This window comes from Anguilla rostrata, chromosome 12 (assembly GCF_018555375.3).
Source record: "Anguilla rostrata isolate EN2019 chromosome 12, ASM1855537v3, whole genome shotgun sequence".
In the NCBI taxonomy this organism is placed as follows: domain Eukaryota; kingdom Metazoa; phylum Chordata; class Actinopteri; order Anguilliformes; family Anguillidae; genus Anguilla; species Anguilla rostrata.
In genome coordinates this window covers 20,056,071-20,074,327 of record NC_057944.1, presented here as the reverse complement: position 1 = coordinate 20,074,327, position 18,257 = coordinate 20,056,071, and the positions used below count along the sequence as shown (strand labels likewise).

Here is an 18,257-nt window from a genome sequence, read left to right as displayed (position 1 = left end):
CAGCGCGTCGTCTCTTTGGTTACTCCCCCTGTACCTGGGCCCTGCTATGGAGACAGGGCCTTTGAATTATTCAGGTGTGAACAGGTTGGTGGGTGGTTGGTGTCTGCTGGAGATGGAATCAAAGCCAGACAGGGGTCTCGCTGTGTGTGTGTGTGTGTGTGTGAGACTAATCCCACAAAGCACCAGAGAGATTGAGTCAGCGCTGTGGGTGCAACAACACTGACAACTGCAGAACAGCGCTACACAACCTGTCCACTCTTCTGGGACCAACACAGATAAATACGCCACAGGTCGAACATTAATGCACAATACCACCGTATGATTTTGACCAGTCCTGAATATTAAAACGTATTAATAATGCTGCAGTCCTACATATCGCTGCACTGTGAGCAGGACATTCAGCTCACAAAAATAAGCCAGTGAAAGCATCTAGCACACATTGTACATAAGCCACATTTACCTCTTAAGGGTTTGGACTCAACTTAGGATGCTAATGGACTCGTACTCATATGAAAAAACACAGCAGCCAGTGGCTCGTCTCTGCCTACTTCCCTTAATGAAATTACAGCACCTCTACCTCAAAGGTGCCCGTGATGATGGGTAAAATCACACCTGACAAATGGGGCCCTGCGCAAAACCTAATTGTTGGAGCTCTAATTCAATAAACCAGACAAGTAAGTGCACCTTTAATCAAATCACTTCTGGCAGGCAGAGTCTTTGAAGCTGCCATAGGCGTGAGTGGGAGCCCCTCCCCATCTCAGGCATAGCGTTAATAGGACTTGAACTGGGAGAAGCTGCAGTAAGTATGAAAACACAAGGGAGAGCCAGGGGTGGTTTGAGGCGCGTTGGGTAAGCTCGGGCAGCCACCAGCCGTTTGGCAAACTTGTCAGCATCGGTGATCTGTAATGATCGGACGCTGCTAGCGCCAGGAACTTAGCCCTGCCTGATCTGACGGTGCCTCTGGGAGAGGGAGGGCAAAATGTAAAGATCCTGATGTCCACTGAGGCAGTCATTCGATTCCATGGTGTCTGCGATTCTTGGTGGTTCATCACCCTGGCTAAACCCGCTGATTCTTGGTTGTCCTTGTGGCAGCACAAAGGTAGTATTTTACCCCAGGCTCTCTGGCCTCTGATTGTAAACTGCAGCCGAAACTGAAGCCCGCTTGTGTTCGCACGTGTGCTGACCCTTAATGACCTCTGACCCATCCAGGGTCAAAAGCACTAGAGCCAGACAAAGACGATGCAAATCCAGCCTTGCAGCTTCTTCCCTTCCTGGGGAAAGAAAGAACTGACTGGCCATCATCGTTTTATTATCCTTATCATCATTGTTGCCATTGTTGTCTCTCATCAGCCACAGTCTTTATTCATAAATGCAGACAGCGAGAACAGAAGGATCAAGACGTATACATTTTTCAACGATATCTCAGATTTTCCTTAAGAGTTTTTTTGCACGTCTGACTAGGGTTAACAAAGATGCTTGGCTACTGTTTTAAGTTTGTTTATCAGCTAGCAAGCTAGTTAGTAAGCACAAATAGGCTGCTTTGTTTGTGCTGCTTCGCTAGTAACAGTGCCAGAGAGCAGCTGAAGTGCTTCAAAATAAAATTTGAATAACACCGCCTGTGATTTGTGTCATTATAGCGAAGCATGTAAAATGATTTGTTCCAATATGTATACACATACATATATAAATAAATTAGACGTTCTCAGAGCAGGGGTGGGTTTGAGCACTGCTGCATACCCGAGAGAGAGAGAGGAGTTACGCTCGAGTCCTCTCCCAGGCACACTGAACAGAAAATTCACCATCATCGTAATTGCATTCATTAAATGCTCCTTTAAACAATCTGCCTGCACAGAAACCGATTTCAGCGAAGAACAATGTGCCAGCAGGGACAGAGGTCTGAACGGCCCTAAAAGCTCTGGAGAAAGCCTCCACGAGAGCGAGCAAGAGCACATTAACGCAGGGGGAGATGTCGAGGAAAGCCCAAATTTTAGGAGGTCAGACAACGAACAGTGCCCGCTGCGTGCGTGTAATCCCATAGTCCCAGCAGCCAGAGCCCTGCCCAGAGGGACGAGGGGACTGCCTCGTCTGGGTGCCGTCGGCAACGGGAATGCCAACAACTGAGGCAACTCGGTGACCAATCACAATGCACAACTGCCTCAAATCTCAAATCAAGCTCAGTCTCTGTTCCAAGTACGCGTGTGTAGTCTGTGTGCTTGCGGGTTTCTTTAGCGCCTCACCGCAAAGCTAGGCTATTTTGTTAATACCCTAAATTGGTAAATGAAATGAGTCAATTAGATGCGGAATGAATCTACACCGCAAATCACAGGGATATGAGGGAGGGAGGGAGAGAGAGAAAAAACAAAAGAGAGAGAGAGCTCATAAGGTTATAATTATGGCTAAAATTATCTTAAGAGCTTTGAGAGTAAACTAATCACTACTCAAACACAAAGGAGATACACTCGGCCCGCAAAATATCCTCTGAATAAAAATACATTAGAATGCTAGCAGAAATGAATCAACCTCACATGCAGCAGTATCACAACAGGAGTGTAATGGGGGGTCCTTATCTCTCTTGGAAAAAAAAAGGCATTGTATTAACCACGCAATGAGTGCTTTTCCAAAGTTATAAAAAGCCTATTCTAATTAAATGGCTGGCATTCACACAACCATTACATCTGTTTTGTAAAGGCCATTATCTCCTGAACAATTGAGCAAAACCAACATTTCAGTGCGTGGCCCAAATCTCTGCATCACATTCAGCCCGGAGTCCTTGCATTCCTGAGAAAGCCATGAGCAGTCATTCTCTGGACTGGGCCGGCCCTTTTGTGCCATCGCTCTCTGCTTTCATAGCAGCACCCTCCTTTAAAAGGGGATGGTGTGGCTTTCATGCCGCTGGAGCTCCTAACCCGTATCACCGCCGCCCATCCCCCTCTCCCTTTCTCCCGTCCCAGAGCATGATGGGCTCGCTGCTCTTTAACGGCGTTCTGTGTGTCGTTCTTCCATAAAACCAAATTATTCTGAATGCCGATGTGAATGTGGTTAGGGAGTCTGCTGTGTAACACCAGTCCTCCGTGACAGCGTTCAACCAAAAACATCCCAATACGTCCCTGTGTGTGTGAGTGTGCGTGTGTCTTGGCTACCTCTGTAATGGAAAGGTAGCTATGCTATTGAGGACTTACATAGGAGCAGGCCTTCCCACCTGCCTGGACACAATGGTAAGAGGCAACTGCTGAGCTCATAGATCCTACCCACCGAGAACGTGATACTGCGAATCACAAGCTCCCCTCCCCCACGCATCAAACAGTAGTGCTGAACAACTCTGCATTCTGTTGATAAAGCAGATCTTACCTACAGTCCATTATTGCCTTATTGTCTTTCTGATATCACTTTCATGATGGCTCGCGGCGTGAGTGTGATCATCAAATTAGGCCCAGAGGCCAAGTCTGAATACACAGGAAGGACAGGGGAGGGGCGGTGGGAGAAACTGCCCCAGGCGAAGGATGAACTGCTTCAACGGGAGATTAATACACAACGCTTTCACCAACCTCTTTATCCTTCATCTGCACCTGTGTTCCCGCATGACCCCAAGCCATACGTTAGGTGATACATGGCCCTGACGCAAAGTGTTATTTACCGCAGATGGAATTCTGCAGGGACACCGTATTTCTCTCAAGACTTTACATATGGCCTGTTTATTCATTCAGAAGAATTTGCACCAGAGATGTAACAGAGCATAGTACAGGATCCAGCTAGTGAGTGGGAAAGCACATTCTCTACACCGCTCTGTCATGCAGAATCATCTTAACATCCTAACAATGCCTTAATACATTTAATATGTTCCTCTGCTGTCTCTCTTTGGGAAAACAATGCTAATAGAAATATGAAATTGGCTGTGAGAAAAAAATTAAATCATAAAAAGTAAGCCCCTCTAGTTAATGGTACCGAAAGACAAGACAAGCTTTATAAAAACAGGAGATGTAGAAAACAGATTTTTGGTTTGTGCTATGTGAGGCTATTTGCAGTAAATTATTTATAGTACTGCACAATCACAACAGCACATCTGCCACCTCTGCGGTTAATGACACACCTTATTCTTCACCCTCAACATCAAGCATCTCACTAGCGATTGGCCTGAAATGTTATCATTTTCACCCAAAGACGAAGGTCTCCAAACTGCTGAGAAATGCCTGTGGACCATTAAAAAAAGTGTGACATGCTCATAAATAATATATCAGAGCCATACATATCTGCCTTCCCACCACAGGCATGCACCTGCCACATTCGAGAACTCTTTGGGGCTCTGAATAAAATGGTAAAGTTTGAGAAGGGCTAGCATGTTTCGGCTCATTCTACAGCGATGGGCTCAGCCTCATTCAAACACAGAAATCTCTCTCTAGCCTCAAAAAAAGGTTACCCAGTCGGATAAAACAAACGCAGTGCTTCACCTACAGCACTACTTGTCACAATCAATAACTAGGCTATAACAAATCAGACCACAAATCCAGGCAACCTGCCACTCTGGGTCTCCCCATCCATTCTAATCTTTTTTAGCATGTCCCCATCTGCGTTTTAAGTTCAAATTCGGAAAATAGAGTAAACTTTAGTACTTTATAGAGAGAAAAACAGTCAAATTTTGTCACAGTGGCTCAGCTATGAAGAAATATACAACTGACCATAAACTAAAGCACGATCTACACCAAAATACAAACAATAACTGCCAGGGGAAATAAACATGCTAAATAATCAGTGCAAAGTAGTTTCTCTAAAAACTACTACTAAACATATTTTTGTGGAGACTTATTTGGTTATCATGTTTTCCTTGTTTCTTCTTTCACAAGTTGGTTCACTGTAATTTTGCACGTGATGTCACAGCAACGGTGCTGTCATAGCTGAGGACAGCTTCACGGCACATTGAATGATGCTGAATTTTATTTCAAACATCATCCCAAATCCCACTTATCAAGTGGGTTTAGAATGATAGGATACAGCATATTACATCAAAAGCACTGACACTGTTTTGATGTCACATAAAAACTCCTCACTTGCCTGGAGGTATTTTTTTCACATTACACTTTGTGAGAAAATTTGTCAGTCCAGAAGGGGAGCTAATGTATGTGCTCTTGTTGTTTACATTAGAGATCATTCATAGGCATATAGTGGGTTTTTAACCTTTGAAATTAAGTTTCTAAAATGCATAGGTTAATTTAAATAATTTGATTTGAGTGTTGCAGTAACGTAGATTACAGTCCTCCCTAAAACAGGTTTCCCTTTCAGCCCAGTATACTGAGGGATGGATTCTGGGACTGGATCAGCTTGTTACTAAGAGGATGCGGCACCTGCATCTACAGCTGCAGTTCAATACTCTTAAAACATTTCATCTTTTGTGAATGTAGCTGTTCTCAGGGCTACTAATTCTGCTGCAGTGGCACATACTTGTTAAAAAAGGGTAACAAACGGTAAATTATGTTTTTTCAGTTCTAAAGCCAATTATTTGATTTTTATAACAGCACATATTTTCCCCATTGTAATGTTAGTTTTTTATAGGCCTAATTTTAGTATGTATGCAATTGCAGCAAGTAGCCTAAGTCAAGTCTGGCTGTTTTAGCGGAGATAGCTAGCATGGGTTTCACTTGTGTCCGTAGCGGTCAGAGTACCACTAAGTTACCCACAAAATTATATTGTTAAGATTGCTTCTGTAGTTGAACTTTAAAAGTGAAACCGTCTGAATATGGCCATTGGCCAGCGAGCTAATGTTCATCTACTTTTCACGGACATGGATCACTGACGTGGCTAGATGTCACAGAATGATTCAGTCGGTAATCTCATAAGGACAGTCCTTGAGTCTCATTTGGTTTATTTTGCCAAAATACTTTTGCTGACCTTTAGGAAACAATGATTCAAAATAATTTGCTGACATTATAATAAAATAGCAATTACAGCTAGCTTGATCTATGGTGGATCCCCATTCAGAACAGTGACAACAGGGGACTTTTTTCTTTTTTTTTGACAGGCGTGGGATTGATTTCTGCCTAGCTGGCTCAGCCTACATGACTATGACACATTACTGACTGGTTCTATGGCCCCTCCCTCCCCTCCTCTGTGCATGCACCCTCAATTCGCATCTTTTAAAATTGTGAAGTGGGCAGAAACGGGCAAAAAGCAGCAGGTCTTGCTGTACACTGAGATGCACAGTTGATTCTGTGGACAGACTAGGTGTGGGCCGGTTTACTTGAGTAGGTTACTCACTAGCAGATTCTTAAACATTTTTAAAAATGTACTTGGAAAATTATTTATTTATTTTTTTGCATCCTTCAAAAACAGTCTAATTACCATCGTAATAGCTCAAAGATGTGTATAACCTACATTCTGAACTTCCCCCGCAACCACCAATCCTGGTCCACAAAATCACCTAAGGCTACAGCCATACCTGGTAGTGGTTCAAAATAAGATTATATTATCAAAGACTGTTGTCATGCAGGCTAGCCTATGCGGGAGAAAATGATCTTCAACACTTTAAATGGGTCTGCTGCTATAAAAAAATAATAACAATAAAATAAGAGTACTTGAGTAAATGCAAGGACAAATCAGCTAGCAATCATATAATGAAAATTGAAAATATCCCACCCGTAGGATAGACCCATTCACATCAAGGACAACCTGAGAATTTGTTGAAAAGCTACTGAGTCTGCAAGTCAGTGTGATATGGGTGCAAGAAGCTGAGCAGCGGTTGGTTGGGACATCCTACTTGCATGCTCTTTTTCCATTATATAGCCTAAAAGCAACCCCACTGATAAAATATGAGTATTTTTTAAAATTTCATAACAGTAGTTTAATTTAAACAAATATTTATTCTTAAGATAAACACATACAAATTACCGTCATATTTTTTATTGCATATCCAAACACAGACTTATATATATATATATATTAATTTTATGGTAAAATACTGCCAACTGCGTTGCCAGAACTTCCATATAAATAACGACAACAATATGTTAAGCATACAGTAGCAGTCTGTATATCATCAAATGCTAAATGTATTATGATTCATTGTAAATAATACAATTATTTACATTTCAGCTGTTCACAATTTCAAACCTTTACCATTTTACAGACCTTTACCCTAAGATTCTGATATTTTCTACAGTGTAGGAACAGGAACAGCATAAATTAAACACAAATACATTTTTACATTTTAATGCATCTTAAATACAGGTGGAAAGTGACATCCAATGTTCCTGAGGTAAATGTTTTCTATTGCTTTGGTGGTCACTTTTGGCTGGATTTTACATGGTCATATTTCAGAAGAATATTTCACATTTTATAATTCTTTTGGCGAGGAGGGACTGGGTGTCATTTTTCCCATAAGGGGGGGGAAGGTCACTTTTCAATACTAGAATAATGACCTGGGGGTTGTTTTTCTATATGGAAATGTGACCCTCGGGTCAGTTTTCCATGGGGTAAGATTTCTGACACCACACATGGTCAGAAGCCCATCAGGGCAGTGCTCTAGTGTCACCCAGGGAAGGACAGTCTCAGAGTGCCCCTCATTATCTTGTGGCAGTTGGTTGGCCACCTGCACCTGTGTGTCACCTGCATAAGTAATGCAGTCTTTCGCCACAATGACTGCACAGTTCAGGGGAAGGACTGCAAATTGAAAAAAGCACCAGCCAGCTACAACAACTTCACCGGTTGAGGCTCTGCCAAATAGATGGATGACACTGTGATGAGACAAGAGTACGAACATAACTAGCATTTCAAATTGGTATAGGCTACATTTTTTTAAGTAAAAGATTGCAGCAGAGAAACAATAATGTGTAAGTGCGGTTGAACAGTTAAAGCATTCAAATTATAAAAATGAGAAGGGACACTCAAAATGAAATACTGGTACTTTATTTTTGTAATAAATAAATAAATACATCTAGCAGTTTAGCTTATGGTCAGAAAATGCAACTGCCGTTTAGTAAATTCATAAATGATGCCATGTCGGGCTTACTAAAATACAGATAAATGCTAACAGCAGAACAATGAAAACTCACAACGCTATTCCCCTGAAAAGTTGAAAAAAACAAAAAAAAAGTTATTTTTCCAATTACATATTCCAAATGAAGTAATCCGCAGGAAAAGTCAAAATATACAAGTCTGAAAAACTCACAGCTTGCTCACTGCAACTAGCTTTGTGTAAAAGCTTGGCTTGAAAAGCTTCACCTACCAACGTACTCAGAGTACAGAAAACTGTACATCTGTGAGATATTTCTTCTTGCAAAGACTTAAAAGCATTTCTGCTTGAATTGGGAAACAAGAGGCTGCAAGTCAGTCAATTCAGCATGCTGGCTTCTTTGAGTCTCCATTTCATACCGCACCAGCAACAAACTTCATTTAAAATGTGCTATTATGCCTACACACTCTCCTGCATCAAAAACAAACAAAACAGCAGTACATTTCTGAAACTATGAATAAGGAGGCATCATGGTGGCTGAGGTGCTTTAAAAATTCACAGAACTAAAGGCACTCATACGCATGAACTTTGATGAATATAAAAGATGATGTGTGGATTTTGTTTCAAATTGGTCATGGCAAAATAATGAATAATAGCGTGTCAAATGAATATTTATGGAACATTCCCTTACACACATTTTGTGTGTGTGTGTGCGTGTGTATGCATATATATATACTAGAGCCCGACCGATATATCGGTATGGCCGATATATCGGGCATTATTTGACTTTTTTGACGACATCAGGATCGGAAGTTATGCAGCCGATGTGTCCCGATTTTTAAATAAGTATAATAAACAAAAAAAAACATTGATTATTTATCCGTACTTGTCTGTTCGAACGTTGTAATTGCTATTTACTACAATTATCCAGTAGAGGGAGCACTAATACAAGTGTGAACTGCAGCAGCTGACGCGCTACTTCTGTAATAAGACGTTTGTCACTCGTGCCTCATCCAGTATTCTCCACTGCAAGACTTGTCTGCACAGATTCGATTGCCACAATAAAGGTATGTATATTTAGTGAGTTTTTAATTAAATGCGTTTATACGACCACTATGTTTATCAATCCTTATTATCAAGCGAGCGAGCTAGCTAACATATTTGGTTCACTTTAGCAAGCTAGCTGGCTAGCAAGCCTTTATGAAGTGGATCTACATTTCCAGAGGACATCGCTGTATTCTCAAATAAATAACCAGCCAAAATAAAATGGTGATTGAATGCATCACACATTTGTGTTTTTATCTGAGATGATATTAGCTACTAGGCTATATGATGCTGTGTCGATAGCCAACGCGTTATTGCAAGCGAGTGTGTCATCTAGTCACGCTTGATCGTAGTGAGCTAACCAGACAGTAAAAATGCTGATAAAACACTTCTAACGTGGATCTTTATAAGCCATGTTATCTAGCTTTGTCGTGATAACGAGAGAAGGATTGCTGTTGGAGAAGTGAATCAACCAACAGTTAGCGCGGGTAACCTGCACGAAAGCGCATTGTAGTTTTTTTCACGTATTTCATCCAGTCAATTTAATTTAATCTAACGTTACACTTGATTCACTCATTAGCTCCGCTAGATAATGTCTTACTTTTCGAGATCATGTAGTAGAAATAAAATAAGAAAATATAATTTATTTAACTTACTGAGAATATATAATAAGAAATAATGAGGCTGTGTCAATAGCTAATGCGTTATTGCGAGCGAGTGTCATCTAGAGCGCATTGTAGTTATTTTCACCACCAAATTCTTATGGACAGGGAAGCTCGCTAGATAAAGTCTTACTCTTTGAGATCATGTAGTAGGAATAAAATAAGAAAATCTAATTAATTTACTGAGAATAGATACTAAGAAATAATAATAACAAATTAATAACAACAACAATAATATTTATAAAAATACATGTTTGAAACTGGAAAACTGATTTTTTTTAAATAGCCTACATTTTTTATAGATGGCTGGAAAAGAAAAAAGTAAAAGCAAAAGGTGTGGAGTTATTTTGATTTCACACACTTAAAGATGGTGTTAATACATATATATTTGATTTAATATCATCATTTACATTTTTTTATCTAAAAAGTTCTTTGTGTGTTTATTTTTGTTTTTATTTGTTTGGTTATAAGTTAAATGTTCTTAAATATAGAAACTTATAATAAATAATAAAATATAAGTTTTTCAAATGGATTTGAAAATGTTGCACTTTTTGACAAAATATCGGTCAAAACATCGGTAATCGGTAAGCTAGGACTCTCCAAAATCGGGATCGGCATCGGACCCAAAAATCTGGCATCGGTCGGGCTCTAATATATACACACACACATACACACACACAACATTTTTCTTGATTACCCAGGTGTGTTCAATTGGTCAATCAATTGCTTCCTTAGTCGAGATTGAAGAGAGCTTTCAGTATCTAGGCTTTTGATTGCCTTTGGAGTCTGTTATTGCCGTTAGTCAACATGAAGACCAGAGTTGTGCCAATGAGACAAATGGCGCCATTATGTATGAGGCTGAGAAATTAGAAGAAATAGTGGACAAGTAAAACCAAATGGAACATCACTGAGACAAGAGAGCACATTTGAGCTCAAAAATAGCAAAAGGCCGAGTTGTCCAAGGAAGACCTCTAAAGTTGATGACCAAAGAACCAAACCCCCCCCCCAAACACCTGTCTGACAGATCAGAAACACTCTTCAGGAGGCAGGCATGGATGTGTTAGTGACTACTGTCCACAAAAGACTTCAACAAAACTACAGTGCAAAAATGCAAACCACTAGTTAGCTGCAAAAATTGGATGTCCAGGTTACAGTTTGCCAAGAAATACCTAAAAGAGCTTGCAGTGTTCAAAAAGGTGTTCTGGACAGATGAGACCAAGATTCACTTGTATCAGATTGACGGCAAGAGCAAAGTGTGAAGGCCAAAAGGAACTTTCCAAGATCCAAAGCACACCACCTCATCTGTGAAACATGGTGGCGGGGGTGTCATGGTTTGGGAATGTATGGCTTAAAAGGAGTTTTTCAAAGCCAAAGACAATCAAAATCTTGATTGGACAAGTTATTCAATCCAACTGAAGATGCGTTTCATATGCGGAAGAAAAACCTTAAAGGAGTACCATGGTGGTTGAATGTGACACTTCCCAGTTGTCTTCAGGCAACAACAAAACAAATGTGCATAATTTTTTTATTCTTCAGTCATTTCAATGTACTTTAAAACATATTTTTCTAAGCCTAAATTTCCCACGATAAAATTCACCGACCGTCTGGGCGTGGTAATGAGAACTGTCATTGCTATGATTGACAGACCGTGCCCGTTACCATAGCAGCCCCATGATAACGCATTTTTTGGAGACTGAATTTTCACAACAGCTCTAGCTTAGTAGTATATCAAATATCGTAGATAGCTTAGGTAAGGACGTTGACTTATATCCAATTATAATTTTTGTATCTAGCTAGCCAAGTTAAGATAAAGCACAACTATAACGTCCTGAAAAAGCAAATAGCAAGCTAACGTTATCGAAACATTGCCTTATGAAAGGAAACCCCTAGCTAGCTAAACGTTAGCTAGCTAGCTAATGATTTAACCAGAAATAATCTAAAGCCACTCTAATTTAAAGTGAAACCTACGTTAGTCAAATATTGATTGTCTGAACAGCAGGACGGTTTTCCTGTCAGATGTCTTTACGGGCGTGGAAATGGGAGTGGTTACTGTATTCGTGACGTAGCAAAAGTGACAACTTTCTCAACCGGTTGAATAGGACAAGAATTAAAACCATATCTTCCAAAAATACGACGGCATATTTAAGCTTTGCTCATTGTGTTTCTTCAATGCCTCTTGTGCAAATAGCACATAAAACCGATAAAGTGTGAAAATCACCATGGTACTCCTTTAAGGCAACTAGCTCCCAAAACAAACAGGAGCTAAAGATGGCTGCGGTACAGGCCTGACAGAGCGAAAGTCAGCACCTGGTGATGTCTATGGCTCCCAGACATCAAGCAATCATTGCACGCAAAGAATATGTGACAAAGCACTAAAAATGACTACTTTCATTGTATAAAATTACCATGTCCTCATTCATTATGGTGCCCTGAAATTGGAAGGCCATATATAGGCTATATATATATATATAGGCCTAAGTACTGTGATTTCTATATGGTGAAACCAAAGTGTATAAAAATGCCTTTAAATAAAAGGTGAGAATAAGCACTTTAACCACATGTGAACTAATTGACTACACACCTAACATTGTTGAGTACAGTGCCAAATCAAGAAAAGCATTATGGAGCACATACATATGTGTGTATGTATGCATGTATGAAAGTACATATACGAGTTAAATGTCCATATAGGGACCCATAAATAGACTTCAGCTGTCCTTCATGAGCTAATCATGAAATTTAACTGAAATGTAAGATCATGTAAACGATTGGACTAGAAGTTCGCACAAAAAACAGAAATGCATACGAACCCTCTTGGCCACCCTGGTTTATATAAAAGCCTGTCAGTAGTAGCACAATCCTGTCCTACTATGGGAAAATTGCTAATGACAAAGGCTAATTTAAAAATTCACTTTAATCAGAAATGTAATCATTGATGTATAAAAATAAATAAAACACATCTAATACATACAAATGAATGGGACAACTGCAATGAATGGAATAAAGTTAAATAAAACATTCATAAAAGAAATAAATGAAAACCCTGGCGAACTCTGTCGGTGTTTAGTTTTTACAATAATGAAGCTGGCAAGAAAAGCTGAGATTCCATCTGCCCTTGATTCACAAGCATGGTCAACCAGACGGTTTCAAGTTCAAGCTGTATAAATTAGGCCCTAATATCTAAAAGTGTAAGCTGTCCAAGTCGTCCTAGACAAATTGATTAGTTCAGAAAAATAACACATAAAAGAGGAATCTTACAACTGAATCAGTATTACTTATAAACAAATGACTGTTGAATGTGGAGACAGACCAAATCATTAGTACAAGCTTGTGTCAAAGCTATAAAGAGAGACAAAAAAGCCCAGGGCTCTTTCTGAACACCACATCACCTCTTCCTAGTGTTTAATATTATCTTCTAACTGTCACTGAAGTTAGGCGTATCCAGTTAACATAAAATAATAATAACAACATGGGAACCTACGTTTCTTACTCCATTTATAAGACAACAGATACCTAAATAGAAATGTTCTTGAAATTTATGTGCCTGGACAAACCTCTAGCGGAAGTCCATCAATCTTTCACAAACTTTAAGTACAACTGCTCGCCTTCTCACATCAGTGCCAAGCTTAAAAAACAAGTAAAATATATAGCTAGACTAAGCGTAGGGCACACTGTGTGCAGTTTGAAAACACAACTGGAAAAACAGAATGTAGCCTAATCTTTTAAAATTAGGCTATTCCTCACAATAATAGAATGTGTGATTACATTCCTGGTGCCCAGCATGATCTGAACATATGTTCATGTTCCAGAAATACAAAAGATAAATAAATTCATTTATCAATCTTATACTTTGTGGTAACAGGCATACTTTCACAGCAGTGAAGAATATTCCTTCAAAAATGTGGATTAAACAAGACTAATGTCCCTACTTTACAGTGCCTTACAATACATTTTGAAGTCTGACCAGATTCAACATCAGGCACGTAACTTCAAAGAAATTTAACTATGTTCATTTTTATCACAATTTTGCATTAAATGCTAGAATCCCATACTGATTCAACTGAACAAGTACCTCAGTATTTCCCAAAATTACTCAAATAACAGATTACACGTCCAAGTCAATCATTTATAATACAAAATGGACGCTATCAAAAAGGACCATTGTTTCAAAATACCTTGGTCTTTCGCCTTGTTAACGGTTTTAAAAGCCCATTGTTTGACCAACCATGCTGGAAGAACAGTAAATAAAGATAAATTAACACGTGATTTTACACTTCAATCTCTTAGCTCATTTCGTGCTCCCTTCAAAGCTCGTGCTGGTATTTGAAGTGTTAAACACATTTAAGGCTTAGCTACAATAACAACGAAGGATCAAACTAACGGTAAGTTAACCGAGGTGCAGTTTACATCATGGCCTATTGCCTTCAGCCCAAGCAAAGCTTCAACATTATAAAACAAACTTATAAGTGTATGTAACGCATCCCACATGCAAATTTTCACTTCATGATGTGGACAATAAAATCAGACCATCGGCTAGCAAACGTTAACCGCTTCAACAGTCATCGTTGGCGTTCCGTTAAGTGTCAATGACATCGCTAGGTACGACAAGTACAGCTAATGTACTGGACGTTCATATTTAGACAGGCGACAGCAGGTGTAAACAAAAATACTAGATTAAAAATTTGATTGGCCTACAGCATATACAATGAAATATAATGAAGAACTATACACATAACGTTGCCCAACAAGGGCATCCATCTAACGTTAGATCTAGCAGCCTTAACTCAATGAACGTTACACATGCACATGACGTAGCCAAATCCTGATTTACAAATAGACTAGTATGGCATAATAATAATAGTAATGAGATATCGGCTAAGGTCTTTTGCCTTGGATTATATTAAATTAATGCTACACAACGTTGCCAAGCTAGCTAGCTTTTCTAGCCAAATGTCCCATAAGCACAGCCACCTAACGTTAGCGTGTTTGCTGAGCAGCCATAACGTTAACAAGCTAGCTAAGTTAGCAAACTAACGTTACAGATCTCTTTAGCTTGCCCGGTAGATTCGTCGCCAGCTTTGAAACATCACAGGAGTAGCTAGTCGGTTAATGGAGTATAGGCTAGTCTACACAGTCACCTAAATAACTATCAAGTTAGCTAACGTCAACAATGCACATAGTACTAAGCTACTTATATGAAGATAGGAAAATCAATTTCACAAGCGGGAGCAAGGAAAAAAAAAAGAATAAAAAACGTTACATTTATCTTATATTATACCAATAACTCTACAAACAACTAACGTCTTAGATATGCTAGATAGCTATTGTTTATTGACATGCTAAATGACGTTTTGTCACACTGTATTATTATTAGCCAGCGTGCGCACGTACATAGTTCCAAATAGCTGCACACTGAAAATTCACTTGGTTTTAAAATGGTCACAGTCGCACACAAACTAGCAACCGACACCATTTTGAGAAACCTTAGCTACAACTCTGAATGCTCTATTGGAATGAAACATTTTTGTATAGCTCGATAACATTAACTACAAACACTAGTTGTTCACATATAAGGTCTAAGCATGAGAAACATTTCCACGCCATTAGCGTGTACCTAACGTTACAGACCCTGTCACGTTTAACAAATTCCATCCCTGCGAATCAGTAGGTGTATACTAGTAGTTAGCTAACTGGCTAGCTGGCGACGGACTTATCCAAATATGATGATGGAGGAGGGAAGAACCACCACGGTTCTTATGTTGGTTTCCCGTCTGCTAACTGCCTTCATTTAATATTCACAATCTCTAATATGTTCCAGCTTTCAAAATGTAATTTCAGATTCGGACAATTGCAAGAAAAAACGCACGCGCCAGAAACATAAAAACGCGATTTAATTTGGAGTTTGACTTACCAATGTGATCCAGTTGAATTATTTTAATTATTCCTAGTTTTTCCTGACTCTCTTTCTCTCACTCTCTTCTCCTTGCGTTCAGTGAATTGTCTTTTTCTCTATGTAAACGCTGGCGGTTTCCTCCTCCGGCTTGCTTTGCTCCAGCAATTTCAGGCTTGCAAGCGGCGTTGGTAACACAGGCACACACATACAGAGTGGGGGATGGGATGCCAGAGAGAGAGAGGGAGGGAGGGAGGGAGGGAGGGGGGGACGGGGACGGAGAGGGGCCACCGCCAGCAAACACAGGGGGAGGACCTTCACTCTCTGACGCGAAATCACACTCATTTCGCCTGAACACGACTGGAACAGGAGAGACAGGGGGAGATCCACAGAATAGCCTAGAAGTGAAGATACCTTTATTTTGTTGTGCTAAGGGAACGGCAACACGTCTTGGCAACCAAGGATTGTGCCCACCCCAAATTCAACTGCAGCTTCACGTCTCATCCATCACTTCACCCACTTCTCCAACTCCAACCCGCTTCTCTAATGATGTTGAGTGCAGTTGAAAACATCGACAGACAATGGGATACGTTCTTCATCAGTTCAGTTTTGTGCTGTATTTTGTGAAAATGTCAGTTTCAGAATCGACGCCTAGTCAATACTATCGTTTTTAACACCCAAAACGTCTGCCATAAGGAAATGAGTTTAGCTTTTAGTTAACCAGCAATGTTTCAGTAATTAAATGCTGGCCACAGAGCAAAGGAAGCTAAATAAGTACAGTAGATATACTGTAACAGTAGCCTATGTACAAATCGTGTGTTCCATAAAATGTGAAAAACAAATGTTAAGTGGACGCTAGTATAATAATAATGATAATAATAATAATAATAATCTTGCTTTTAAATACTATTTTACCGTGTTTATCTTACTGTTAACTTCACATTATTCCATATCTATTTGTAGGCTAAATCAAATACATTAAATTATGTCAACTTTTGTATTCTCCTTTAGAAACGGCAAGTCGGTCTGGAAAGCAGCGATACTATATAAATAGGCTACGTAATGTAATGTAAATCACAGTAAGTTATTTGTTTATATGGAAATGATCGATTCGTTAAATCCATATATACATTCCACTGTAGCCAGTATTTTTGCTCAACGTATTCTATACCATAACTATATTATAATAGGCTATTATAGATGGGCCCATATGGAATTAATAAACACTGAAAAAAGAAACGCTATGATTAGTATAATACATTTTATAAAAGTTCTCAGAGAGATAAACATGTTCAATAAATGTATAAGTAAACGACGAAGAGTGACACACAAAGTAATGTAATAACAGGTTGGTTCTTTTCCACAAATTAAAAATTGTATAGCACATTCCTTAGCCTACTCCCGTATTCTCTCCAAATGCCAACTGAAATATTTCTATTAAGAAATAGGTTGCCGCAAGAGCAGCCTACTGTCTCCCCCTACAGACACTGCCCTGCTCTGCACGTCTGCACCTCTCTGGTTGTGTTCTTTACCTGAACTGAGAGTTGATAATAGCTCTCCAGAGATGGAGTGAGCTGCCTCAGTCAAGATACTGTAGTTATTATATTTCACCGCTTCCTGGAGAACCACCTCTTCTGACTGCAGACAAGATCCCAGAATATACATCTTCCCTAATATGCTGTCTGAACTATGACCGGCAACTCTTTGTGCTTTCATTTTCCTAATTATTGCCAACAACTGCTTCATGTTCATGACTTGCATTAAGAATATTTATAAATTTAGAATGTGAGTAGACAGGATATCATTTTGTGTTGTCTCCTAGGTGGCTGTCTTCTAAAAATTCTACTTTATAGCACAGCTTACAGCTCAATGATGCAACATTGATACAGAAGTATTGCAAATCACCCGGAACTGGGGCATTTGCCAAATAAACATATAACAAAATGTCCAGCCAACATACTTTAGAGGCTAATTTTGCCTGTGCTTATAATATTGTCTTTTATTATGATCCTGTTGAAATGTTTTATGCTGGAATTGCTGTAGTTTGTTTTTGAATTATTTATTTAATCATTGAATTGAAAAAAAGATTCTGCATAAAGCAGATACTGGCATACACATTTATTTTTATAGTCCATTCAGTCTAATTGTGGCACAGCAGTTCATTGTTACTGTTTGCCTGGTGTAATTGCTGTTTCCTCAGGGCGCTATTACACTAGTAATTGCTCGTGTGCTTTCACACTGGATGTTAATAGCTTGGTGGTCCAAAAAAATGAAAATTATTAACAAGAACAATAGAGGTGATTACTTCTGTTTATGTGATCAGGCTGGTCAAACAATCTAGTTGTTTTTCACTATTCATCTTTCCCATTATTCATTGTGAAATGTGCAGGAAGCCCTGATTAAATCTGTTATATTCAATGCAATATGAAACATATGCATGCATGAATGACTTGGGACCAAGCACCAAATATCCACCAACAGTCATTACTGGTGCTATAAATGTAATGTCAATGCGGGGCTCACAAGTATCATGATTTATATGTGGTTAATTTTACAGGATGCTTTTTCCAAGAGATTAGATAAAATCCAATACAGAATCTGCACCATGTGACCAATAACTTCCAAATCTTAAATGAATGAAAAAGGTTGAATAAAGCTACAGTATTTTTACTCATGATTTCACACTGATATAAATTTCAGTCTCTCTGGCGGTCAGGCCTTC

The 18,257-nt window shown here is 39.3% G+C and overlaps 1 protein-coding gene across 3 annotated transcripts in view; it reads right to left on the bottom strand.

Moving 5' to 3' along the window:
- The window catches only part of fam168a (family with sequence similarity 168 member A), a 59,286-nt gene extending 43,530 nt beyond the window's left edge, over positions 1–15,756 (bottom strand). For all 3 annotated transcript variants that reach the window (XM_064303666.1, XM_064303668.1, XM_064303667.1), the window contains exon 1: positions 15,557–15,756. The gene's annotated coding sequence lies outside the window, so the exon portion shown is untranslated. The remainder of the gene's footprint in view (positions 1–15,556) is intronic.
- Positions 15,757–18,257: the final 2,501 nt, after the last annotated feature.